The sequence below is a fragment of the Rhinatrema bivittatum genome, chromosome 5 (assembly GCF_901001135.1).
Source record: "Rhinatrema bivittatum chromosome 5, aRhiBiv1.1, whole genome shotgun sequence".
Lineage (NCBI taxonomy): Eukaryota > Metazoa > Chordata > Amphibia > Gymnophiona > Rhinatrematidae > Rhinatrema > Rhinatrema bivittatum.
In genome coordinates this window covers 71,153,852-71,181,602 of record NC_042619.1, presented here as the reverse complement: position 1 = coordinate 71,181,602, position 27,751 = coordinate 71,153,852, and positions in this window count along the sequence as shown.

The window sequence follows — 27,751 nt, the reverse complement described above, 5'->3', positions numbered from 1 at the left end:
CTTGTATTTGTGGGAGCCTCGCTGAGAGAACTGAATATTTTGTGGTAAATTAAGTCCTATGGAGACTGCATGCAACACATTAATATGCAAAGACTATTGATTCGGCTTCTGGAAGCAGTAAACTCTTTTAGGACAAGGAGAAATTACCCTGAGTCATTAGAATGAACAAAACCTCTCAGCATTCAAAACAACGTTGAAGGGAGACATCAAAAAGAAATGTACAATTATTTCCTAATTCTCAGTCAATGAATTAATTCACATTATTAAAAATTATTGTATAATGAACATTGTTGAACAGATTCCAATCATCTCACAACAGCTTGCATAAAATTGTTAAGTCAAGCATGAGAGTCAGCGGAGGAGACAGGGAGCATAGGCCTTAATGAAGTTTATGTAAAAGACAATGGGTCGGAGGAGTGCTCTCCACCAGTCTTACATTAGAAACGGGCCAGAGTGGGCCCCACCTACCCATCCTGGTAAGCAGGGGGGAAGGGCCAAGGCACAATAGCAAAGCGGAGCAGAAATCAGCAGTGGGGGTTATTTAAGATCCAGGTGTAATAGCAGTTAAATTAGGGTGCCCCATCCACCTTGGCTCCTGTGTTGCAGCAAATGGGTGACGTTCTTTATGTTCGGGAGTTTTTTGAGACAGGGAAGCTGGTGTGACAAGCTGGTAACAGTCAGGCTCTAAGGAGCAGGTTATTGGTCTGGACTGTTGCAGCTGGTCCAGGGTGGTATGTGTGCCTTCCTCCTGCTCATGCTGGCGATTATCCATTAGAGCTGGGGATAGTATGTGTAAGCCCTCAGGTTTGCGGTTTGCCTTATGTAGAAACTCATGTGTTCAGTTAGAACAACTCGTGAATGCGTGTGTCATATGTAAATGTGCTTTATTTACTAAAGCTGTGCCTCTTATGCTCCATATATGATGTATAGTGAATTTTCAGCCTTGGAGAAGTTTGGGAATGCAGTCTGGGTACAGCTGTTTATTTTAAGGACAATTTTCAAAAGCTGTTTACCTGGGTAGCTTGGCTGTCTGAACATTGCTCACCCTCTCTGTGGCTAAAAGTGTGCACGGACTTCAATAATTCACTACTTTTACCTGTGTGGAAAAAGTAGGTGGGCTCAGAGACAGGGTTAGGTCAGGGACACAATTACATACTTTTTCCTTAAGAACATATGAATTGCCATACTGGGACAGTCAAAGGGTCTATCAAGCCCCATATTCTGTTTCCAGCAGTGGCCAATCCAGGTCACAAGTACCTGGCAATATCCCAAAACAGTAGATAGATCCCATGCTGCTAATGCTCAGAGATAAGTAATGGTTTTTCCTAAGTCTATCTGATTAATAACAATTTATGGCAGGGCTTCCCAAACCTGTCCTGGGATCCTACAGCCAGTCAGGTTTTCAGGATATCCACAATGAATATGCATGAGATTAATTTGCATATACTGAGTCTCCATGATATGTAAATCTCGTGTATATTCACTGTGGATATCCTGAAAATCTGATTGGCTGTGGGGTCTCCAGAACACATTTAGGAAGCTATAGTTTATGGACTCCTCCTCCAGGAACTTGTCCAAAATGTTTTTGAACCCAGCTAGGCTAACTTACTTTCCCACATCCTCAAGCAATGAATTCCAGAACCTAATAGTGATTCGAGTGAAAACATTTTCTCCATTTTGTTTTAAATGTGCTACTTACAGTATCCCCTAGTTTTTGTATTTTTGAAAGAGTAAATAACCAATTCATATTTACCTGTTTTATTCATTCATGGTTTTATAGACCTTTATCATTTCCACTCTCAGCCGTCTCTTCTCCAAGCAGAACAGCCCTAACTGCTTTAGCCTTTCCTCATAGGGAGCCCGTTCCAATAGTTTATCATTTTGGTCACCCTTCTCTGTACCTTTTTCAGTTCAGCTATATATTTTTTGAGATGCGGCGAACAGAATTGCACACAGTACTTTAGGTGTAGTCTCACCATGGAGCAATAGAGGTATTATGTTATTCTCCATTTTATTTCTCATTTCTTTCCTAAAAATTCCTAACATTCTGTTTGCTTTTTTGACTGTTTGTTGTTTGCACCATTGAGAACTGGGGCACAGTCCAAGGATAAAAAGTAGCTGCAGACTGTGCATCTATACAGGCTATTTGGAAACTTGCCTCTTTTACGTTCTGTGGTTTTATGGCCAAGGTTGGCACTAGGAAGTAGTAGTGTGACTTTACGGCATTTTGCTCTTATTAGACTCCAGAATGGTGAGTTCCTCAATATTTATATTGTTTATTAAGTAAGATATTTATACTTTTAAGTCTTTTTATGCCAGCAACACTTTAGCAAACCACAGTCTCATTTATAACATCACTAAATATATAGTCTACTAAAGATCTCTTTGTGAAAGTTGCAGCTCTGCATAGGATTAACAGAGGAGACAAGAAACAACTGCAGGTACCTATGCGTGAATAATTTTTGGAAAGGGATAACCCTGAAGCAGAACCCAATAAACAACAGTAGGGGCTGTCTGCCTCCTGTATACTACTATGTACAGTTCAGGATACCACACCTTCAAAAGGATATAAATCAGATGAAGTTGGTCCAGATGGCAGCTACTAAAATGGTCTATGTCTTTGTTGTAAAACATATGGGGCCAGATTTAATGATCTAAACATGTATGCCCTAGAGGATTTTGTTATTGGTCAGAAACAAGTTTAAATTTCTATCAAGGAGCACTTTGGGACCGGCAGATGACTGAAACTCTTGTTGTTGTGACTGATACTGCTTATGGTCCATTGCGTGGCAAGAGGCAGTGGATGTACATTGTGTAGCACCTTTTACAACTGATGCCATATCCTTTAGTTTTGTTTATATACCTTTTCCATTATATATTGCTGTAGTTATTTTTTTAAATATTTTCTGTTTGTATCCTGTGTTTATTTATTCTTTGTACCCTAGAGGAAAGGCAAGGTAGGGGAGATAAGATAGAGACATTTATATACCTCCAAGGTATCATTGCACAAGAGGCAGGCCCCTTTCAATGAAAAGGAGACTCTGGGATGAGGGTGAAAAGGGGTAAACTCAAGAATAATCTAAGGAAATATTTCATTACAGAAAGAATGATGAATATTTGGCATAGCCTCCCCATGGAGGTGTTGGAGACAAGGAGGGTATTTGAATTCACGAAAGCATGGGACAAAGCACACGGAATCTTTGAGGGAGTGGTAGGGATTGTAGAGCTGAGCAGCTGTGTGGATGGACAGATTAGATAGCTGATATATTTTTCTGTTATCATGGTTCTGGTTTTTTTTATTATCTGTTCTGGGGCCCATCTGAATAACTTTTTTGAGTGCTCCAAAATAGCATGAATAATAGACACAAAATCTATTTTATGCTATTTGCTAAATGGAAGACCAAACTTCAGGGATCGAATTAAGCCCTATATATCATGATATGAATATAAGGTGCTTAAGCATCCCTTATCAATATGCAATTAATATAAAACACAAACATACACCAATTCACAATACTATTATCAATAAATATTATTAAGTTCTAAAGTGCATGCAGGTTAATTTTTGGGAAGAAATTCTACCATTTCAAGTATTATGCAATTTTTATATTTTCTCTTAAAAGAAACATTTTATTTTCAAATTGTGGCTAAAACTTTTTATATAGCCTGATTATTTACTATGAATAAAATAGCTACTACTCAGAAGAAGATAGACAGGACTAGAGGGCTCTGAAGCCATTGCTGGTTAAAACAAAACCAGGTAATTATTTACTCTCCATGAGGAGAAAATGCTGTTGGCACCTTTTTCTGTTATAAACATATAAGGGCGTTACAAAAGTTTCTGTTATTGAAGAGATAAGAATCTTCACAGATTCTGGATGTGTGCAGTCAGAGAATAGGAGTGTATAATATTCCCCGACACTCCCCAGTGGGAGGTGTCTTGGCAGAGAGTGTAGTTTAACAGTTAGCCATTCTGGCTTATATTCTTTTTTCCTCCATCTCCTGTCCTGATAGTGTGGCAGGGACCTACCAGTGGGGTTCCCAGGCCCTTAAGACTCGGGGGAATTTCTTTGGGTCCAAGAAGGCTCCTGAAATTTAGAGAACCACAAAAAAGAATAGCAAAAGGGAAAATAGTCCTATGTTCCTTGTATTTGCCTTACGCTTTTCCTTAAGCTTTGTAGAGTGGATTTCAGGTTGGAGTCAGAGTAAGGACCGACAGACTGGGAGATCTACTTTCAGAGTTTCTGCTTGGAAGACATCTGAAGCTCATCTGTCCAGGACAGTGTTTCCATGTTGCTTACTGGACCACAGAGGTGTACACACCAGAAAGTAGGTACCAATAAGGGGAAGTCCAGAGAGAGTTCTCTGAGCTAGTGGGGGTAGTAGAGGAAGAAAAATCCTAGTGTGTGAAGATTTTCAGTGACTGTAACTTCTTGGACTGTTAATGGGCCTTTGTTTTTGCTTTATGGATTGCAGTGTTCTTCAGTGTGTACTCTACTGATTTTATTCATCTGCATCAGTGCCAGTAAAGGATTTATGTTTGAACATCAGAATGTGTAGCATTGTGCTATTCTTTTTGGAAGGTGTCAGAAGACCTCCAAAACAGACTAAAGGCCTTGAAAGATTGTAACTTCCCTTAGTCAGGAATAACCATAAGAACCTGTTTGTCTGAGTGATCCCGAATGTGCTCCAAAGTTCTAGTAGTCAATGCAACAGGGATTACAAACATAATGATGCAGTCTATGAAATATTAATATAATATTTATGAAGGAATTATTTCTTGTGCAGAGAGAATAGCATGAGCAGGCTAGACAAGGAGGACTGGGAAAAAGATTTCAACACAGCAATCTGGTTATGAGGCAATGTGGGATCAACATTTTATTAAATTATACTCTTACTCATCCATAAAATTTATTTTTTATTTTCTACATTTTCAAAGAAAGAACAGACTCTTCTCATTATTATAGCCCTCCTCCCATGTTTGCACTGCAAAGAGGAGCTCTCGGTGCTGAGACCTGACAAACTTATCTCATCCCTGGGTTTGTTTCTGAGAAGGGTAAAGATGTATACTTCAAGTCCCTTGGGAATTGGATTATCAGTCACGTCACTAAATTACTCTTCATATTGGAGGAGGTGTTCCAACAAAATAAACTTTACTTAAAACTCAACTACATTGAAGTTAGCCAGTTGACAATATTATTATTTTAGTTTGTGTATTCTTTATTTCTGCTCTCAGATATTTTTTTGGGATCTTTCTTGGTTTGTGGTCTATCATCAAGGTAATTATACATTAATTTCTATATGAACATCATATAATGTGTATAATTACTTTATGTATCTCAATTTTTCAGTCAAATTCTTGATGTAAAATTTGAAAATCAATTTAAAAACCCTTCAACTTCACATTAACAATCTGACAGAGCGTACATTGCTTATGAGATGAATATATATCTTCACACTATGTGCTTGATTTTAAAAGGGTTACGCACATCGGGCCTATTTTAAAAAGGCCCAGAAATCATCAAAGGTAGGGGGGAAAGGGCGGGGGAAGTAGGGGAAGGGAAGGTTCCTCCAAGGCCGCTCCAATTTCGGAGTGGCCTGGGAGGGAAAGGGGGAAGGCAGCGGGGCTCGGAGCAGGCTCGGCATGCGCAAGGTGCACAATTGTGCATGCATGTTATAAAATCAGGTGTACATGTGTGCATGCTGGGTACCACGCACACATGTACGTCCGTGCACAAGCTTTTAAAATCTACCCCTAGTTGTCTTAGCATATGCTTGCTTCCTGCCTCACCCTGGGGCCTTCTAAATCTTCCTGAACCCTAACTTCTTATCCCCTGGTGAAGGAAAACTCCCTGAAACCAGAATACCTTGCTAGGCTGGTTTTTTTTTTTAAGAAGGACTAGGCCAGATAGATATGGCCAGTCCATTAGGGTGTTCTGGGGAAGCTTTCTGAATACTCTCTTACAGACCCTTCCCCTCAGCTCAGCCTTGATAGAGTGACTGCCTACCTGTATTAGAGACATTTCTCAGTATAGGAAGTGTATACTGGCATTTTATTGCTCTGCACTTTGCCGGACTGTATAGTTGAAGTGTTGGAAGGCCAGGAACAATCTCATAACTCTAGCATTGGATTACTTGTTCTGCTTCATCTGGATGAGAGGTTGATGATCCATTATGAACATGAACTGCCACCAAAGCTGGTATCTAAAAACACCCAACGCCAATTTGACTATTAAGGCTTCCTTCTTGATTGAGTACCACCTTTCACGGGGCATTAGCTTCCAACTAATGAATGAATGGGATGTTCTTAGCCATTCTTCTCTTGGACCAAGACTGCCCCCAAGCTTACCACGGAGGCATCTGTATAGATGGTAAAGGGTTTAGTGAAGTCTGGACTTATCAGAACAGCTTCTGAGCATATGGCATGCTTTAACCTTTGGAAGGTCTCTTTGGCTTTTGCGGACCACTGGATCTTCTCCAGGGCTTTTTCCTAGAAAAGCCTTCACTTTAGTTTTTATTTGTGGAGCCAGCATCCAGTTGATCACCTCGATCTTCCAGGCCTGGGGCTAAACCTTCCCTTTTCCCAGGATGTAGCTGAGGTATTGGACTTTTTATCCCTCTCACATGTTTTTAAGTGTTGGCTGTCAGTCTTGCTTCTCAAAAACTTGCCTGTACCTCCAGGAGTTGGCTTAGGTGTATCTTCCAACTTGGGCTGTTTACCACAATGTCATTCAAGTAGGTGGTTGCATAGCCTTGGTGTGGTCATAGCAGGTGGTCAACCAAGTGCTGGAACATCACAGAAGCCCTGTGTAGTCCAAAAAGCAGGACAGTTAGCTGGAAGAGACTACTTGGCAATAGAGAACGCTGTCTTCACTTTTGCAGCTGAGATGAGGGGAACTTTCCAGTATCCCTTTGTTAGGTCTATCATGGAAATGAACTGGGCCAATCCCAGATGCTCAATGAATTCATCTTCTAGTGGCATTGGGTAAGCATCAAGAATCAAAACCTAGTTGGCTTTATAAAGTGTATACAAAACCTGATGCTACCATCCGGTTTTCATACCAGTACAATGGGCGAGGATCAGTCACTATTAGACTCTTCTGTTACTTCAAGGTGGAGTATTTCTTTCACTTTGGCTTCAATGACATGGTGCTTGGCCTTGGGAATCTTGTATGGCTGCTGCAAAACAATGATTCCTGGAAGCATAATCATAAGAAATTGCCATGCTGGGTCAGACCAAGGGTCCATCAAGCCCAGCATCCTGTTTCCAACAGAGGCCAAACCAGGCCACAAGAACCTGGCAATTACCCAAACACCAAGAAGATCCCATGCTACTGATGCAATTAATAGCAGTAGCTGTTCCCTAAGTAAACTTGATTAATAGCAGTTAATGGACTTCTCCTCCAAGAACTTATACAAACCTTTTTTGAACCCAGCTACACTAATTGCACTAACCACATCTTCTGGCAACAAATTCCAGAGCTTAATTGCGTGTTGAGTGAAAAAGAATTTTCTCTGATTAGTCTTAAATGTGCTACTTGCTAACTTCATGGAATGCCCCTAGTCCTTTTATTATCCGAAAGTGTAAATAACCATTTCACATATACTCTTTCAAGACCTCTCATGATCTTAAAGACATGGTGACATGGTAAGGTGCATTTGACACATTAGGTTCAAGAAGAAATCCTTATTTTGGCTCATCAACTGACTTAAGTCATCTTTTTGTGAGGTGGAGAGTTGATTTCCAAATCAACTCTCCACCTATGTGCAAACTGCATGTAGGGTAACAACAATTTCAAATTCTTGCTGGCTTCTACAACAAATTTCCTCAACATTTGCTTGAGCTTGTTGTTGAAGCGTTGAACAAGACCATCAGTTTGCAGATGATAAATCGAGGTTCACAAAGTTTTTACCCTGAGCAAGGTGCAATGTTTTTTCATTACTTTAGAAATTAATGGGGTTCCCCAATCAATTAATATTTCTTTGTGAAGTTCAAGTTGGGGAAAAAAACCTCCATTAAAGTGGTCATCACCATTTGGCCTTTATGTTTTATAAAGGTACTGCCCCTGGGTATCTGGTGGTATAGTCATAGATGACTAGGATATACTTATTCTCTCAGTTCTTACTAGAAGCCCCATTAGGTCATGCCCATATTTTCAAAAGGGGTCTCTACTATGCCCTCATCCCTGCAGGTTTAGTGAGTTGACATGTACAGCAGGATTGGCAATATAGCTGGACCTGTTGATATAGACCATACAAATAGAATATGGCCAATATTTTCTTTTGGGTCTTTTCCTCCTCAAGATCGCCCCCTAGGAAGTGGCTGTGTGCTAGTTGTGGGACCTGCTGGTTGATAAATTAGCAGTTGTTCTACTACTTCTTCCCCTTTGTTACCCTGTAAATTAGGTCCCTTTATTAATGAAATAATGAGGAATGGAGTCTTTACCTTCCACCCCTGGGATTAACTTCCTATCTTCCCCTCCTTCCCACTCAAATGTGGCAATTATGGTATTTTGAGGGGGTTGAGACCCTTTCCCTGACTCTGAATCTTCTTCCATATTCACCCCTAAGTAAATAGAATAGCTGCATTTTTCCTGTGGTCATTACTTACGAGATTTAGGCACTTTAGAGTCATGAAGATATAGGTCTGGATCTTTTAAGGGGAAGATCTCTGGAAACATCAGTTCATCATTTTTGGGGTTAGGTGAATCTGACATAATCTGGTCCCATAGGGCTTCAAATTTCATATAGTCCTACCCTATCACTATAGGGTATGGGAGCCAGAGAAGTACTCCCACTTCAATTCTTTCTGGGTCACCACGGTTTTCAGCTGGACTTGGCTAGTCGAATACTGACATTGTACTTGTGGATGCACACCAGGTCCATAGTCCTTCCATAGTCAATTTGTATCCACTTAACCAATTCTCTTCAAATGAGTGTCTTCATTCTCCCTGAATCCACTAATGCCTAGGTTGGAGAGCACTCTATTTCTACAGGGATCACAAAAGTCAGAAACTACAGACAGGGAATGTCCACAAAATTACAAAATTGTGGGGCCATGAGGTTAACATCCATAGGCTCATTTTCCCTATGGGGGCAACTTTGGGTAAAATGATCTCTTTCTCCACAATTGAAACATGGTAGTAAGGTTGGAGTTTGTGATTTGGGTAAGAAGTCAAGCATCTCCTGATTCAAAAGTTGTCATGGAATCCAGTCCCTAGAACTTCAGCTTCCCCTTCCCAGGTTGGGTGGTTTTCCTGGGATTGTGATGACTCGGGCATTGTCTGGGCTTGTTAATAGGCTTCCACAACTTTTAATGCCATTTTCAAAGTGAAGTTTGGGTATTGGAAAACCCACTGCCACATAGGCCAGTATAGTCCATCTACAATTGTTCTTGCATAACTACCTTGTGTTACAAGCTCTCCTGTTTCCTGCATGCTGCCTGGAGGGGAGAGGCTGGATCAGGAAACAGAGGGCTGTTCTCTGCTGAGTGAGATTCAGCACAGCTGAAAGCCAACACATCTTCAGACTGCCCTCTCTCCCCCCCCCCCCCCCCCGATTTCTACTGCCCTAGGTGCAGGCCTAGTGTATCTATTGACAAATCCAGGCCTGCCCTTATGTCTATGGAAAAGACTCCAAGGGATTTCCCCAGGTTGGAGATTTCCCTGCTAAAACTGTTGTTGGTAGGCTTCTGGGGTAAATCCTGCTCTCTCTAGGATGGCTGCTTTGACTTTCACATAGGTAGCCCTTCCTTCTGCGTCGGAGGCTTGGAAGGCAGCTTGACTACTGCCTGTAAGTAGGTTGCCAAGGTAGGTAGTCCATGTATCTTCTGGCCAATGTGCCAGCCAAGCTGTTCTTTCAGTTCCTTGGAAAGCAATCAAGGTTCGCTCCCAGATCCATCTTAAGTATCACTGGTGATGAGAGAGGCAGCCTGGTTATGGTGGTTTGTACCACCTGTGCTAGCTGTGTTAGTGACCTTGGCTGCTGTGTAACTTGTTGTTGCAGTGTCTGCTGCTGGCTAATTTGAACTATAGTCTGCAGTTGCTGCTGCCCTGCAGTGAGGACCTGTAACACTTGTTCCATATTCTCTGCTTTCTAAAATTATACTACTCAGGCAGAGAAATTTGTAGCTCTTCAGGAGATTGAGAGCTAGAAAAAAAAAATCTTCAGCCTGTCTGGCCCTACTAACTTAATAGACCCTTGCTGCTCCCCTTAGCCTGTTGTAACTTGACTCTCAGCTGCTGGAACAGCAGAAAAAGAGAAAGAAGAGGAAAAAAAAAAGGAAAACTCTGTTTTTCTTTTTTTTCCTATTGTGAGTGTGGGCTCCTTTTTGTGCTTCACGCTTAGACCAGGGTACATCCCACTGCTACCACCATATGTGGTAGCTTGGGAGCAGTTAGACATAACATCATATGGGTAACCCACAGGTATAAATCGTATGAATAAATAATATATAAATACCTGTGTATAATTTAACTCAGTTTTATTATTGCTCTTTTAATTTAACACATATACAATTCGCAATTTATATTAAAACCAATACTATCACTCATACCACATTCACACATGCACATTCACATACCACAAAAAAAGATATTGCACCTAATTCTAATACAGTAATTCACCTATTACCAACATATTAAAATACATCCTACATTATTACAATCAGAAAGCACCAATTTTATATTGTATATTCCATTTATCATCCAACCCACCCTTATTTCTTATTGATCTCTCTCTAAATATCCTTTTAAACAACTCCCTCTCAGTTCCCTACTTTATTATAAACTCCCGACGAAAAGCTTCCGTTTCACCAAGGAGGTTTCCTCAGGGGATCGTTATCCACTCGTTGCTTTCATTAGAAAAGCCGGGAACTTCTCTATATAATTCATAGGGTGCGTGTTGCTTGTGCCGTCTGTGATAAAACACAATCCTAAATACATAAATGTTTAATTATTAATAATTAAAAAATGTATTAAATTTAAATTTAAAGATAAACTATTTATCCAGTCACTATCCATGAAAACCAACGGAATGCTTACCTCTATTTTACTCCGTACAACTCCTTAACATTGCTATTGTGAATTATTTTCCACGTTGTTTCACAACCTACCAATCCATCAGAAAAAAGGCATTAATCCATCGCTAAATACCACACAACTCCATTAAACTTCATTCTTACATATATACTAACCTGCCCTCAGGTATATATGCCCTCAGGTATATATGACAATTTCTTTGATAATTCCATCTACAGGCCGTATATATTATTTGCCTAGGCAATTTGATTGCGAGTCAGCTCAAGTTATTTATGTGATTTTATGTCCCTGCGGGCTGTATTACATAGGGCATACAAAAAGAAAATTGAAAACGAGAATTATTGAGCATCTCAGTAATATACGTACACGGAGAGAAAATGCCCCGTTGGTACAGCATTGGCGGGAGAAAAAGCATGAAGTTCAGGATTTAAGATTCTGTGCCCTCAACCAAGTAGAGCTAAGTAGAGGAGGAAATATATCAACAGTACTAACGAAGAAGGAACAGCGATATATATTCCAGTGGGGGACATTGACTCCTGGTGGTTTAAACTCAGAAATAGAATGGAATGCGTTCCTTTAGTGTGGTTATAGCTATCTTGTGTTGGGAGGTGGAGCTTGCTGACGGATTGAAAATCAGGTGATGCAGTGGCATCCAATACAAGTGAGAGGAGGGATATTTAAAATATAAGGGTGTGGATAGGAAGTAGTGCGCATTCGCGGCGTTTTGGAAAAATGGAGTACTGTGGACGGCATATTTGATGGTGAGCTGACTGTGTTGCTTAATATAGAAGAAGTGTTAAGTAAAATGCTAGTTATTAGTAGTTATAAGAATGACTATGTATTATAGATGGGAATGCAGCATGATAGCCGATAGAGTTTGAAGATATTTTGTCTGAAGGTGTGGAGTGAAAGCGGCGGTTTTGAAGACGTATGAAGCAGTGTTGTCTAATAAGGATTGAGGTTTAAAAACGCCGACTTATGAAGTGAGTGGTGTTTAACATAGGGGTGAAAATAAATTCCCCCGGGCAGGTCAGTATATATGTAAGAATGAAGTTTAATGGAGTTGTGTGGTATTTAGCGATGGATTAATGCCTTTTTTCTGATGGATTGGTAGGTTGTGAAACAACGTGGAAAATAATTCACAATAGCAATGTTAAGGAGTTGTACAGAGTAAAATAGAGGTAAGCATTCCGTTGGTTTTCATGGATAGTGACTGGATAAATAGTTTATCTTTAAATTTAAATTTAATACATTTTTTAATTATTAATAATTAAACATTTATGTATTTAGGATTGTGTTTTATCACAGACGGCACAAGCAACACGCACCCTATGGATTATATAGAGAAGTTCCCGGCTTTTCTAATGAAAGCAACGAGTGGATAACGATCCCCTGAGGAAACCTCCTTGGTGAAACGGAAGCTTTTCGTCGGGAGTTTATAATAAAGTATTGAATACAACAGGGAACTGAGAGGGAGTTGTTTAAAAGGATATTTAGAGAGAGATCAATAAGAAATAAGGGTGGGTTGGATGATAAATGGAATATACAATATAAAATTGGTGCTTTCTGATTGTAATAATGTAGGATGTATTTTAATATGTTGGTAATAGGTGAATTACTGTATTAGAATTAGGTGCAATATCTTTTTTTGTGGTATGTGAATGTGCATGTGTGAATGTGGTATGAGTGATAGTATTGGTTTTAATATAAATTGCGAATTGTATATGTGTTAAATTAAAAGAGCAATAATAAAACTGAGTTAAATTATACACAGGTAGCTTGGGAGCAGCCATAGCATCGAAAGCAGCCCAGAGGACAAAAGAGGCAGAACTCTGGCTGGTTTCCTCACACAACTTTTATTTTACACTGAAAAAAAAAAGAAAAAGAAAAAGGGCTGTCTACTTCAGCAGTCCTTGTAGCAGTCACATTGTTTAAACATAAGTTGTTTTAAGTATACGCTTGCTTTCTGCAATCACCCTGGGGCCTCCTAAACCTTCCTAGATGCTGACTTCTTATCCACTGGCAAAGGGAAACTCCTTGAGACCAGAATTCCTTGCTAGGTTGGCTCTTAATGAGGACTGGGCCAGATACAGTAACTGTGGCTTGTCCTTTAAGATGTTCTGCCTAGTGAATACTAGTTCTAAGGGCTCCTTTACTTCTCTGGCATACCCCTTGTATCTGAAATCCAATGATCTACTCTGCTCTGAATATTCTCCTCTTCTTTTGTGATGGGTCATGGTGGGCAAGATCTCTTTTCTCTCCTTCCAAACTATACCAGATGGACATGCTCTCTAGCCCCCCTCCAGAATAATGACCAGGTGCACCCAGTGATTGAACGAATTATGCTTGAACTCCTTTTCTCCAATACCTGCCAGTGGGCCACTGGTTGGTTTCCAGTTGGACTACTGGCAAACCACTAAAACATAAAACTCTCCTGGGCAATGTAAAAGGCTCTAGGCTAGCAGAAAAAGAAGCCTAAGAATAAGGGCTAGCATCCAAAAGGTAGGGGGTGCATTAAACCTTCACTAGTCCCAGGTCTTAGAACCGGGGCACACAACATAAGGACAATTTCAGTAACTTCTTCCCTTCATCTGTTGTCTCAAAAAAATTCAAAGAGAGAAACCTGACAAGCCCTTTATATATATGCCTGTAGCCACTCTCAGGACACGCCACAGATCCAATACCTCCTGCAGCTCGCTGCATGGGGGAGAGACAACGTCTCACACTCACTGCTTCCAGAACTCTCTCGGGGTCTCTGTTAGGAATGTTCATTTCAAATGAACGTGATTTTCGTTTTACAGTCATATTGCATTATGGCCAAATTATTTTATGGCTGTAAAACAATGACACCAATTGGCTCTGTGGCTGATTCTTTCTGCAGCCAACAACCCCAATGGAAAGGACAAGTGGGGGCTGGGTAGGCCCCAGCAGAGGTGTATTTGCAGAGACAAGAGTGGAGGGGCCCAGGGAGGTCTCAGCTTATTTGCAGAGGAGAAACAGAGAGGCCTGGGGAGGCCCTGACTTATTTGTGGGGGGTGGGGAGACTGGTCATATTAGGCAACTGCAGGAGGGCCCAGGTAAGCCTTGTTTTGGTTCACATTTTTTTTTTTTTTTATATTTATTTAATGTGTGTTTCATTTCAATAAACAAACCAAACTGAAAAAAGCATTAAATAAACTGAAAAAAATGAATACCCCTCCCCTCCAAAAGAAAATCAAACCAAAACAAAATATTTCCCCCCTGCACATCCCTAGTCCCGATACTCACTGCAGGACTGGGTCTCTCTCCCATGGGGGTGCTTAATGATTGGGCCCTACCAACTTTCTACCCTCTGCAACATGTTCCTTTATAAAAGGGGAAAACAATAGGGATGTGAATCGTTTTAGGACGATTAAAATTATCGTCCGATAATTTTAATATCGTCTTAAACCGTTATGGAACACAATACAATACAGATTCTAACGATTTATCGTTATAAATCGTTAGAATCGTGAGCCGGCACACTAAAACCCCCTAAAACCCACCCCCGACCCTTTAAATTAAATCCCCCACCCTCCCGAACCCCCCCCAAATAACTTAAATAACCTGCGGGTCCAGCGGCGGTCCGGAACGGCAGCGGTCCGGAACGGGCTCCTGCTCCTGCATCTTGTCGTCTTCGGCCGGCGCCATTTTCCAAAATGGCGCCGAAAAATGGCGGCGGCCATAGACGAAAAAGATTGGACGGCAGGAGGTCCTTCCGGACCCCCGCTGGACTTTTGGCAAGTCTCGTGGGGGTCAGGAGGCCCCCCACAAGCTGGCCAAAAGTTCCTGGAGGTCCAGCGGGGGTCAGGGAGCGATTTCCCGCCGCGAATCGTTTTCGTACGGAAAATGGCGCCGGCAGGAGATCGACTGCAGGAGGTCGTTCAGCGAGGGTTCCGGCGCCTCGCTGAACGACCTCCTGCAGTCGATCTCCTGCCGGCGCCATTTTCCGTACGAAAACGATTCGCGGCGGGAAATCGCTCCCTGACCCCCGCTGGACCTCCAGGAACTTTTGGCCAGCTTGTGGGGGGCCTCCTGACCCCCACGAGACTTGCCAAAAGTCCAGCGGGGGTCCGGAAGGACCTCCTGCCGTCCAATCTTTTTCGTCTATGGCCGCCGCCATTTTTCGGCGCCATTTTGGAAAATGGCGCCGGCCGAAGACGACAAGATGCAGGAGCAGGAGCCCGTTCCGGACCGCTGCCGTTCCGGACCGCCGCTGGACCCGCAGGTTATTTAAGTTATTTGGGGGTGGGGGATTTAATTTAAAGGGTTGGGGGTGGGTTTTAGGGGGTTTTAATGTGCCGGTTTTTTCGATTTTTTCGATTTTTTTAACGATTTTTCACGATTTTTCACGATATTTTACCCCCCCAAACGGCAACAATACGATTCCCTCCCCCTCCCAGCCGAAATCGATCGTTAAGACGATCGAGGACACGATTCACATCCCTAGAAAACAATCACAAAACCGAACAACACCTCTCCAAAAATTCCAAAACCAAAGAGGAGAGGGACAAGCAATTATGCAAAATACCGCATAATAGATTTGTCCTAAAATTAATTATAAGAACATTATAGTGCTATGAAGAGTGAGAAGGTATCAGAAATGGTAGTGCCCAGGATATAATCCTCAAGCAGTATCAGCATTAACAGCACTGCAACTTTAATCAAATACCATCAAACTCGACAGTTCTTAACACAAACTCAAAAAATAAAATTTTTTTTTTATTGAACTACTAACAAATACTCAAAAAGCCCCCACCATATGTTGCCATAAAATCACAAAAGCTACTTAGCTCTGTCGGTGTTCACCAAATTCACTCGACATGGACCATGTTTTGGCAGCAATGCCTTCCTCGGGGGTAAAGAACCAAATTTCATTCAAAAAGATGCCTCTTATTCAATGAAGGATTTCGGAGCGGCCTCGGAGGGAACAGAGGCAGGCTGTGCGGCTCGGCGCGCGCAGGCTGCCGATTTTGCGCAGCCTTGTGCGTGCTGACCCCAGATTTTAAAAGATAGATGAGGCTACGCGCGTATCTATTAAAATCCGGCGTACTCTTGTTTGCGCTGGTCACGCAAACAAAAGTACGTGTGGGCGTACTTTTTAAAAATCTGCCCCTTTGGGCCTTAGAAGAGGAGTCGGGGCGTCACTGGGGGCTGACTCCGCAAAGACGGCGCCGCCAGCAAAAAGGTAAAGGCCTTTTCGCTGCCTATTTCGCGCCCAATAACTACACCTTCTATGGTGGCGCTATTGGGTGCGAAACCGGCAGCGATCGCACCGCGGCGGTGCGATCGCTGCCGGCTAGCGCAGGACCGCCCCCCCGTTTCGACCCCCCGCCCCCCATTAGCGCAATTTTCTAAAGTATCGCAGGCCTGTGATACTTTAGAAAATGAGGCCCTTTGAGCCTATAGGAAAAATGCTTAGTACATACATAGGTCCCATCATGTGACATTTGAAGCCAACCAGGCTGTGAGCTGCAGAATGCATTATCTGCCTTATTAACAACGGTATAAGTCCCCCATAGAACAAAAGCAAATAATACTAAAATAAAGATACATTCCATGAAACTAACAAACCAGCAGATTCAGCACAGATTGTAGAAAGCAGTTTTTTACTCAGCGCACTGTCAAGCTGTGGTAGCTGTTGCCAGAGGATGCGATTAAGGCGACTAGCATTGCTAGGTTTAAAAGAGGTTTGGACAAGTTCCTGGAGGAAAAGTCCATAACACATTACTAGCCAGGTAGACTAACAGGCCGCTACAGTAAAAGTCATGGGAGAGCGGGCAAATGCCCGCTCTCCCGGTGCGCGCACAGGCTAGTGTCCTGTGCGCGCGATACAGTAAATAAAAATATTTAAATTAGGGCCCCTAGTAAAAAGAGGCGCTAGAGACACTAGTGCATCCCTAGCGCCTCTTTTTGGACAGGAGCGGCGGCTGTCAGCGGGTTTGACAGCCAACGCTCAATTTTGCCGGCGTCAGTTCTCAAACCCGCTGACAGCCATGGGTTCGGAAACCGGATGCCAGCAAAATTGAGCGTCTGGTTTTCAACCCGCAAGCCAATTTCAAATTTTTTTTAAAACTTTTTTTTAACTTTCAGGGTCTCCGACTTAATATCGCCATGATATTAAGTCAGAGGGTGCACAGAAAAGCAGTTTTTACTGGTTTTCTATGCACTTTCCCGGTGCCCGGAGAAATTAACGCCTACCTTTGGGTAGGCGCTAATTTCTGAAAGTAAAATGTGTGGCTTGGCTGCACATTTTGGGCCTCATTTTCCAAGCACTTTACCGCGTGCAATACTCGGGAGGGGGGGGGGGGGGGGGGGGGAGGGAGGGAGAGAGAGAGAGACTTACTATAGTGCCTATGCCCTACATAGGTATTTGAATCCCTATGGGAGGGCTACCAACTAACTCGGGGTGGGGATTAGGTATGAGCGTCGGGGGTTGGGGGCCACTTTCGCATTCCACATGAGACCTACGGACAGAACAGTGGTCTCTAGTGCAGATTTGCTGGCCGTCGGAGTGAGGACGCTCACTCCAAGAGGAGATTTGGCCAACATTCTCTCCACCTAGCATGTTGTTGCCCAGGTAGAGTGTCCATCAAGCTAGGTAGAGAGAATGTTGCCCAAACCACTTCTTGGAGTGAGCGTCCTCACTCCGACGGCCAGCAAATCTGCACTAGAGACCACTGTTCTGTCCGTAGGTCTCATGTGGAATGCGAAAGTGGCCCCCAACCCCCGACGCTCATACCTAATCCCCACCCCGAGTTAGTAGGTAGCCCTCCCATAGGGATTCAAATACCTATGTAGGGCATAGGCACTATAGTAAGGTTCTCTCTCTCTCTCTCTCTCTCTCTCTCTCTCTCTCTCTCTCTCTCTCTCTCTCTCTCTCTCTCTCTCTCTCTCTCTCTCTCTCTCAACAGGCTGTCTGGGACTATAGTGGCCTGGCAAATATTGTGCACCACGATAAAAGACTGAAAGAATCATTGTGCACTGGGAAAACATCGCGTGCGGCGCTAATGTTTTCGCGAATGGCGACAACATCGCCGCACGCGATGTTTCCCCACTGCACGAAAGAAGCCTCATTTGCATTGGTAACGCCCCCTAATGCGTTACCAATGCAATATTGGAAAATAAGGCCCCATGTTTAAGAAGCTTGGCCATGCTTCAGTTGTAAACCAGCTTCATTTTCATGCTCTGTTCAATTCTTTTTTGGCCCAGCTTCAGAAGATATGATGATGAAAAAGGCAGTAATAAGATACACACAAAAAACAATTATGTGGTGCCAAGAAAATCCCAGCATCGGCTTTGCAAGGTACAAAGAATGAAGAACTGTTGGCAATCAGTTAGCATGTTTCCAAATTTACCAAAACACATTTCACCAATTCATCAATCTTTCTTCTTCTTCACTGAATGATAGTGATTTGTCTTGTTTATTTACTTTGTATGTCGCCTTTACACAATAGCTCGAGGTGGTGGACAACATGGAAAATGTTACAATAAGAATGGCCAAGCAGAATTATAGAAACAATATTTTAAATAAATAAAATAATAAAACAGACAATCTACAAAAATATTCAGGGCTTCATTTTAAACATTTTAGAGTAGAAAAACAAAGGCATTCATTGCCAGTTTCCTGCCCAAATACATTTTTCAGATTCTGATTCAGATGCAAGTTTGGCAGGGAGGGGTTGGGAGGAGAAGAAGGGAGAACAGATCGAGGATGGAAGAACATGTTAGAGATGTGAATCGTGTCCTCGATCGTCTTAACGATCGATTTCGGCTGGGAGGGGGAGGGAATCGTATTGTTGCCGTTTGTGTGTGTAAAGTATCGTCATAATCGTTAAAATCGTGAGCCGGCACACTAAAACCCCCTAAAACCCACCCCCGACCCTTTAAATTAAATCCCCCCCCCCAAATGCCTTAAATTACCTGGTGGTCCAGTGGCACACTAAAACCCCCTAAAACCCACCCCGACCCTTTGAATTAAATCCCTCACCCTCCCGAACCCCCCCCCCCAATGCATTAAATTACCTGGGAGTCCTCCGTAGCGGCGGTCCGTGGCTAAATCGGGGGAAGGGGGAGAGCACGAAAACCGTCACACTAGATAGTGAGGTCTTCAGCCGGCGCCATTTTTCAAAATGGCCGCCGCAAAATGGCGGCGGCCATAGACGAAAACGATTCGACGCAAGAGGTCGTTCCGGACCCCCGCTGGACTTTTGGCAAGTCTTGTGGGGGTCAGGAGGCCCCCCCAAGCTGGCCAAAAGTTCCTGGGGGTCCAGCGGGGGTCAAGGAGCGATTTCCTGCCGCGAATCGTTTTCCGTACGGAAAATGGCGCCGGCAGGAGATCGACTGCAGGAGGTCATTCAGCGAGGTCCGGAAATCTCGCGAGGGTTCCGGACCTCGCTGAACGACCTCCTGCAGTCGATCTCCTGCCGGCGCCATTTTCCGTACGGACAATGGCGCCGGCCATACGCGTATGGCCGGCGCCATTTTCCGTACGGAAAATGATTCGCGGCAGGAAATCGCTCCTTGACCCCCGCTGGACCTCCAGGAACTTTTGGCCAGCTTGGGGGGGCCTCCTGACCCCCACAAGACTTGCCAAAAGTCCAGCGGGGGTCCGGAACGACCTCTTGCGTCGAATCGTTTTCGTCTATGGCCGCCGCCATTTTGCGGTGGCCATTTTGAAAAATGGCGCCGGCTGAAGACCTCACGATCTAGTGTGCCGGTTTTCGTGCTCTCCCCCTTCCCCCGATTTAGCCACGGACCACCGCTACGGAGGACTCCCAGGTAATTTAATGCATTTGGGGTGGGGGATTTAATTTAAAGGGTCGGGGGTGGGTTTTAGGGGGTTTTAGTGTGCCGGTTTTCCTGCCCTCCCCTTTCCCCCGATTTACGATTTTTTGACGATAAATCGGGGGAATTGGTATTGTATCGTGGCCCTAACGATTTTTGACGATTTAAAATATATCGGACGATATTTTAAATCGTCAAAAAATGATTCACATCCCATTGCCCCTAGCACCATTTATAACAGAAGAAAATAATTAAATGAGAAAAACAAACTACGTTCAAATCTAATAAACCATCAACAGAAGCAAGGATATACCTAAACAAAATATAAAGACCAAATTATGAAATGGCACAAATTAGTCCTCAGAGGAGACAAAGCTGATGGCATTTAAAGATTATATCTCAGGAGGTGTTCCACCATATTTGTGCTTATGTTTGTGTTTTATTTTATTTATATTCTGCTTTTCGAGGCTAAGAATGGATTACAATCAGGTACTGTAGGTTCTTTAAAAACTCCTTGAATTGACATCACATCCAAAACATCATAGCTAGAGCATCTTTATAAAATACAAGTAGAGCATTTAACTGCTTATGTCAAAGTAAAAGTGGTCCCAGTTGAGAAACCTCTGAGTGCTAGGCAAGAAAACTCTCTCTTCGGACTAGTTGTGACCCATCAGGAAAATGATTGACATGGAAACCCAGAAAAAGTTTAGAAATATTGCAAAAGAGTATGCAAATGACCAAGTTTTAGCAAGTTCTAAGACAAAAGGTCACAGGCAAAGTGCCTGAGCTAACATTTTCAGAACATGATCTCCACTAAAAGAAAGCACTTGTGATGGAGCTTGAATTGAAATGTCCATTGCCTTTGATATTGGTATAGACATTTGGAGGTCCATATTCAGCTGTGGTGAGGCTCGGCTAGTTAGCAGGATAAACTTCTCTGGCTAATAGCATATCTATTCAGCTATCTTAATGTTAGCCAGATAATTTCATCTGCCTAGCTTTAAGACAGGTCTACAGGCTAACCAGAGTTAGCAGGATAAATTATCTGGCTAACTCAACTCCTCCCCGTTACACTCCTGGAGCACCCCTAACTTATCCGACCAAATTTTAGTCAGATAATAAAGGTATCTGACAAGAGTTTAGCCAGATACACCTTTGAATTATCCAGCTAAATGCTTCTGAATATGGACATCATTTTAAACAGTTCTATACATCCTCACAGTCTTAATGTATGGGCAGCCATTAGCTCTTTCTCCCCATGAGAGGGAGACAGACAGTGGTAGAGAGAAAGGCATTGAGAGAGAGAGACTGCTGGGAACAGGGTGGGGCATGTGAAGGAAACTCATACGTCATGCTTCACTCTGTCCCCAGTTGCTTCTCTCTCCCTCAACCCCCCTTCTCATCAGTTCCTCTGTCTCTCTCTCTCTTTCCCACCCACTGTCCCCAGCAGTCTTTTAGTCTCCCCTCTCAACCCACCACAATCCTGCCTTGTCCCAATCAAATCCTTCCCTTCCTGCCTCTCTTAACTCAACCTGCTGCCTTAAAAGACTTGGTGCTCAAGCTCACAGGCCCATAAGCCCCTACTAAAATTCTGATAATTATGGAACTGATCATAATCCCCATCCCCCAGCAAGGATTCTGTAAATGTACATAATTGGACATTATGGGGCAGATTTTCAAAGGGGTACCCCCCGAAAACCTGCCCCAAGCTCCCCGTGCATGTGCCGAGCCTATGTTGAATAGGCTTGGCAGTGCACGCAAGCCCCTGAATGCACGTAAGTCCTGGGGCTTTCCTGGGGGACGTGTCGGGGGCGTGTTATGGCAGCGTGACATCCGGGGACGGGGCCTCGGGCGTGGTTCCGGCCTGGGGGCATTTCGGGGGCGTGGCCGAGGCCTCCGAAACTGCTCCTGGGCCGGGGAATCGCGCGCCGGCAGCTGGCCGGCGCATGTGAGTTACGCCTGCCTCGGGAGGCGTAGTGGGGGAGGGGTTTAGATCGGACTGGGGGGTGAATTAGGTAGGGGAAGGGAGGGGAAGGTGGGGGATGGTGGGGGAGGCGGAAAGAAAGTTCCCTCCGAGGCCGCTCCGATTTCGGAGCGGCCTCGGCGGGAACGGGCAGCGTGCACAGGGCTCGGCGCGCGCAAGGTGCACAAATGTTCACCCCCTTGCACGCCGACCCTGGGTGCGCGAACAAAAGTACGCACTTGTGTATTTTTTTGAACTCTGCCCCTATACTTTTTAAATATAAAACTTGAAATTAATGTTTAAATTCTGCAGTTACTTCAGTAAGAACAACACAAACTCTTTCCACTGCCAGGTACTTGTAATACAAAATCATGAAAAAATGCTACTCAGGACTTGTAGAGGAAATCTACTATATCATAACAGCCCTAACTCCCAGAACGCATACAGGAAGGATCACCTTGTTTAATTCTGTCAGTTATAAAGGGGGAATATAGGCCTTTGAAATAAAATTAAAACTACCTATGAAAAGGCAGCACTGCAAATGTTGCAAGGGATCCCGAAACACTAATACATTTCCTATTAGGAACACAGAAGATAGACTGCTACAGATCCCTACTCAGGGGCATCATTATAGCAGAAATCCTCACCTTTGTCCCACACAGAACACAGGTAAACCCTTACCAAATACAGAACAAGAGACCACAAATTAGAAATAGATACATATAGACAATATTTAAACTGAAAATGCAAAGAAGCCAAACTCTGCAGGCAGTGCAGCACTGGAGAAATAGAAACAGAAATGCATTGCTTCCTGTACGGTGCAGCATATTAAGATATCAGAGATACATGTGCCTTCCCAAAACTGACATTTCCCATTGTTAAATTAAAAATAAAATAGGTTTTGTCTATTCTTGCAGCCTGGGCATTTTAAATTTTTAATTGTCCCAGTCCCAATCTCTGTCCCACTTTTTCAACACATTTTCCATGGTCCGGCTTCCATTTTTTCTCTTCTGTCTTCTTCAGTTCTTCCCTTACATCTCTCTCTGACATTGCTTTTTCTCTTTTGTCTTTTCTCCATTTTTCTCTTCTCTGCCTTTCATTCTGAGCAATCTCCTTCATTTTAGCTATCAGCTTTCCATTACTCTGTCAACCCTTTCTAGCCCTTCCATTCTCCCCATCTCTCACTTCTCCCCTAGCCTCTTATTTCTTCTATCTTTCGCTCAGTTCCAGTTTCCTAATTCTACACTCAGTACTCACTCCTTTCCCAGCCTTCATTTACATTTCTCTACCCCTCATCCACTCACCATTTCTAGCTCCTTTCCTATTAATAATCCTCTCCTCTGCCTACTGCCTCTTTCTTCTGTCTTTTGTCCCCTACCCAGATTCCCATTACCACCTCCTTCACAGGTCAATATCTTTCCAATACCTCTCACCCCTTCCCTCCCTCTTCCATATTATTCACAGCACTTCTCATCCCCTTCTCACCCTTATGCCCCTTTCATTTACATTCATTTCACATGCATAGCTCCATTTCAGACCTCCCATTCATATCCTCTCAGCCCTCCACACACACCCCTGATACAATTTCCAAATTCTCACTGGCTTCCCAGTCACTATTCAGTCTCCAAGCCCTTGCTCTCTCCCTAATCCCAGAGGGGAATATCTGTCTGAGAAGGGTTACTTTAGGGCAGGCTAGATGCCTGGTCCACCTTAATTCCCATGGAGGAAGAATGTTTTATGGACAGGATCCTACTGGGCAGGTGTTGCATCTGTCGCTGCTTGACGCCCTCACTCCGCCCTCCTTACCACTGTGGCGACTCCCTCCGGGCCTGATTGATGGTTTGCTGCCGCGGCGTCTTCTTGCCATCTTCCTCTGGTGTCCCCAGAGCGGCACGACGCTGTGGATCCACCATGTTCCTGATGACGTAGGGCACATGCGCACGCTCCGAATGACGTACCAGCAAGGGCGTGAACCTCGGGGGTGTCCCCCTGAACTGACGTCATCCGCTTCCAATATAAAAGATCTCAGAAATTGCTAACAGATTGAGTTAGCAAAGGGTTCACTACCTAAGCTAGTCTGCCTCCTCGGACTTACCAGGGGTACCCACTCCACGGGGGCCTCGCTCTCTTTTCTCTATTTCAGATTGCCAATAGGAACCGGGACTCGCTCCTCGAGGGCCCATTTTCCTGAACACGCTGAAGATTCTCTACTGCCTGGAAGCTATCGCAGATACAGACATTTGTGAGTTACCATCGCTCTCTCAGAGCTTTCCCTGGAACCAGGTACTTGCTCCTCAAGGGCCTAACCCTTTCCAGCTACTGAGCTTGCTAAAGACCTTATGTGAGATCTGTCATCCAGTTCTGGCTATGAACACAGTATACCTGTCTACTCACTATCTATAGTTTCTCTACAGCTCAGCTACCCTGGGATTGTGGTTCCAGTACCTGAGGGACTTCAGCCCTGCCGGGCATAGCAGCTCACTACTGCCACCTCTGATGGTTATACTACCTGTCTAATAAAAGAATTCTGTGTCTGTCTCCATACTCAAGCCTAGCCGGTTGTCCCTCTCAGGATATCCTCCTGGGGGTGCAGTTATCTGCCATCGGCCCAAGGATTCACCTATCTACATTCCTCTATAAAGCTGAGTGTCCTCTCCAAGCACTCCGCTGGTAACAGATGGCTACTCCTTTCCTACCAGGAGTCTTCAGCAACAGATTCATAACAGCTTACTAACTCCACCTCCTTCTGGAGCTAGTACACTACAGATTGCTTCTCCTAGCTCTATCATGGAGCTTTCCTACAAGATTGCTAACTCCTCCCCTTCATAGGAGTTTAACCATGACAGAGTGCTAGCTCCTCCCTCCAGAGGAGCTCGCACATAACAAGATTGCTAACTCCTCCCCTCTTAGGAGTTGTAGCATAAGAGATTGCCATCTCCCTAGCTGATCCTTAACAGATTGCTGACTCCTATCTGATGCCTCCGCCCATCCGGCATCAGATCTTCGACAGCAGGGGAGTCCTGAGGGTGGGACCAGCTGGAGGGGAATAAGTTTGTGAGCCCAGCTGTGATCACGAGGCCCTCTGTCTCCAGGAATAAGAACTCCTGAGCCTCTGGGAAGTTTTGGTGATGTAAAGAGTACTGCAAAGGTAAGCGGTTATTGTGGATATTATTTTCTGTTTAAGTTAATAAACTGGAATTGCATGAGAAAAGGCTGGAGTCGGCGTGCTTACTGCTCCAGCCTAGAAGATATTGCTCAGCCATCCTCACACAGTGTATAGAGGACAACATATGGCAAAAGCCTTATTTGCATATGACATACCTACATTTACATACAGTTACATGCTAATTTTGTCCTATAGATGCTAACATCTTTTCAGACCAATTTAGCATTCATGTTATGTAAGTACAGGGTAATTGTATAATTGCATGCATAGAGCTGGAATCTGCAAGCAGAAAGTACTCACAGACTTTAGCCTGAAATTTCAAAGCAGACTTATGCACATTAGTCTGCTATGAAAATTAGGGCTCACAAACTTAGGCTAGACTTACACGCTTACATTGCAGCTGCTCTGGAACATGTGTAAATATGTGCATGTACATTTATATGCATAAATCTGAAACTCAACTGTATACATGCAAATTATTTCCCTGCCCCAACTCCATCCCCTGAAAGCTTCTTTTTTTATGCACATGAGTTACGTGTATATTTTAATGTGCACAACCCCCTCGGGCAATTTTTAAAAAGCCCGTTTACATAAATAAAACCTTTTGAAAATCAGACACAACATGCAGAGCATGCTGTTTTTTTGCACGCTAAACAGTCTTAATGTGTACACTACACTTTAAGGCACAGGCTCCAATACATAGCACATTCAGATGGAAACTATTTTGATTTGAACATAAAACTTTTAATTCAATATATAATTTAATTTTCCTGCTTCCAGAATTGTTCTTTCTTTACCTATTTTCTTATATTATAGTATTTCAACTGGAGTACCTTATAAGAAAATGAACCTAAAATAAAAAGACAATTCGCTTTAAACTGACCAGTTTGTAGCAAACCATTCAAATTACATTTTATTATTCAGTACATTTATAGCTGTTTCAAAATGTCAAAACTGACGCTATTTCATAGCATGCAGTTCCAACTTAAATCTAAATGTTGGCAAGAGGTAATAGAGAAAAAAATTGAAGTAGATTGTATGCCTGCCAGTGCTACTATGCTGAATTAGTTTAAAAATATATTCTTCCAAACCAAATATATAATCATGTTTTCTTCTGAACCAAAAACAAGTCACTGAAAATTCTTGGGGATGTTTAATTGCACTAGGTTATAATAGAGAGAGAGAGAGAGAGAGAAAAGACAGAGAAAACCACAGACCCAAGATGCTCAAATTTATAGGGCATGAATCTTTATTCGCAAATGTTTTTATGAATTTTGCCCTCCATAGTACTGCACTGTATTTAAATTTATAATTAATGAGCTTCTGTGATGCAAGTTCATGCAAAGCAACTCATTAATTATGAATTTCATGAGAATTTTGCTACTCAGCTCATTTGCATGGGTAGCAAATTCATGCAAAAATAGTTGAAAACTTGTGGGAAATCCTGTACATTAAAATATCTGCCTTTATATGCTGCTATGTGAGAAATGACATTTCTAAGTTTGTACAGCATACAAAAACTTATATATAAAATGTAACAGCCTCAGAAAAAGTGAAAAAGAATTTAGACTAAAAGTTCAAGCTTCCTTTTTTTTCCTCTCTCAATGCTCCTAGAGAGCACTTTGTGAGCTGATCCCTTACAATTTAAACGTATGTAATTCATCTCACCCACTGGGCAATCTGACATCCTATTCATCAGGTAGCCAATTCTGCAGTCTCTTCATCTCAGTAAAAAAGCCACTAGTGAGGACTCCAGCTATCTCACTTTGATCAAACAGCCATCACAAAAAGACACATCACATTTCCTGAAAAAAAAAAACCAAACCACTCCAGGGAACCCAAGGTTTTTTGTCAAATTGCCTTGGTCAAGGGCAAAACGTTAAATGGGGAGGATAATTTTTAAATGTGCATACATCTACCAACACAGAGAGCCAGCATTCCTGGGGAGGGGGTGGGGGACGCATTTAGGTTGGGGAAGGAAAATATAATGCATAGATTGCATTTCAAATCTTTGTCCATTAATTTATATGGAAAAATGCACCCCCAAACAAAGAAGATGAAAGTGACTGTTCGTTACTTTTGCCATGAGGCAGCTTTCAAAGGGAGAGTGTCCACATATGTTTCTTTTGAGAACTGGCATAGAGCCTGTTGGTAAAAAAATAGCCTAGGACTTGCATCAATGCGGGCAGTTTCAAAATAGCCCACGTAAAGCATAATTGTTAAGTTTTCACATGAAGATAGTTGATTATCAACATATTTAAAAATCAGTTTCTTATCGACAGCACTTCCTCTTCTAATCACAGGTCAACCTCATCATGCAGACCTTCATTGGGCTTGAACAGGAGCGCCCATTAATACTCTATGAAAAGATCCAATGTAAACCAGCTGTCCAGGATCAAAGGTCTCCAGAAAAGAAGCCTATAGTCTCAATGGGGCAATTTTCAACAGCTTAAGGTTGTATTCAAGATATGCAGGTTATTTTAGTCTGCACACATTGTTCCCATTTGAGAATTAGTACAAACTGTGCTATTTCTCTTTGAAAATGAACAAGTGTGAAGTATCACATTAAGAGCATTTGTGTAGTTTGTACTTTCTATTTGTGAGGGTGGCCAAGTGGGAGTAAAATAGCCTGTGCACCTTTGGAAATCCTATGCCCATGTGCTACTTTCCTCCCCTGAACTAAGAACATCCAAAGGAAGTGCCTTTTTTAAGGTGGCTAAAAGTACACACGCTATGGCAGCCGCATTTGAGAAGGGTAATTTTTAGTCAGGCATTTTA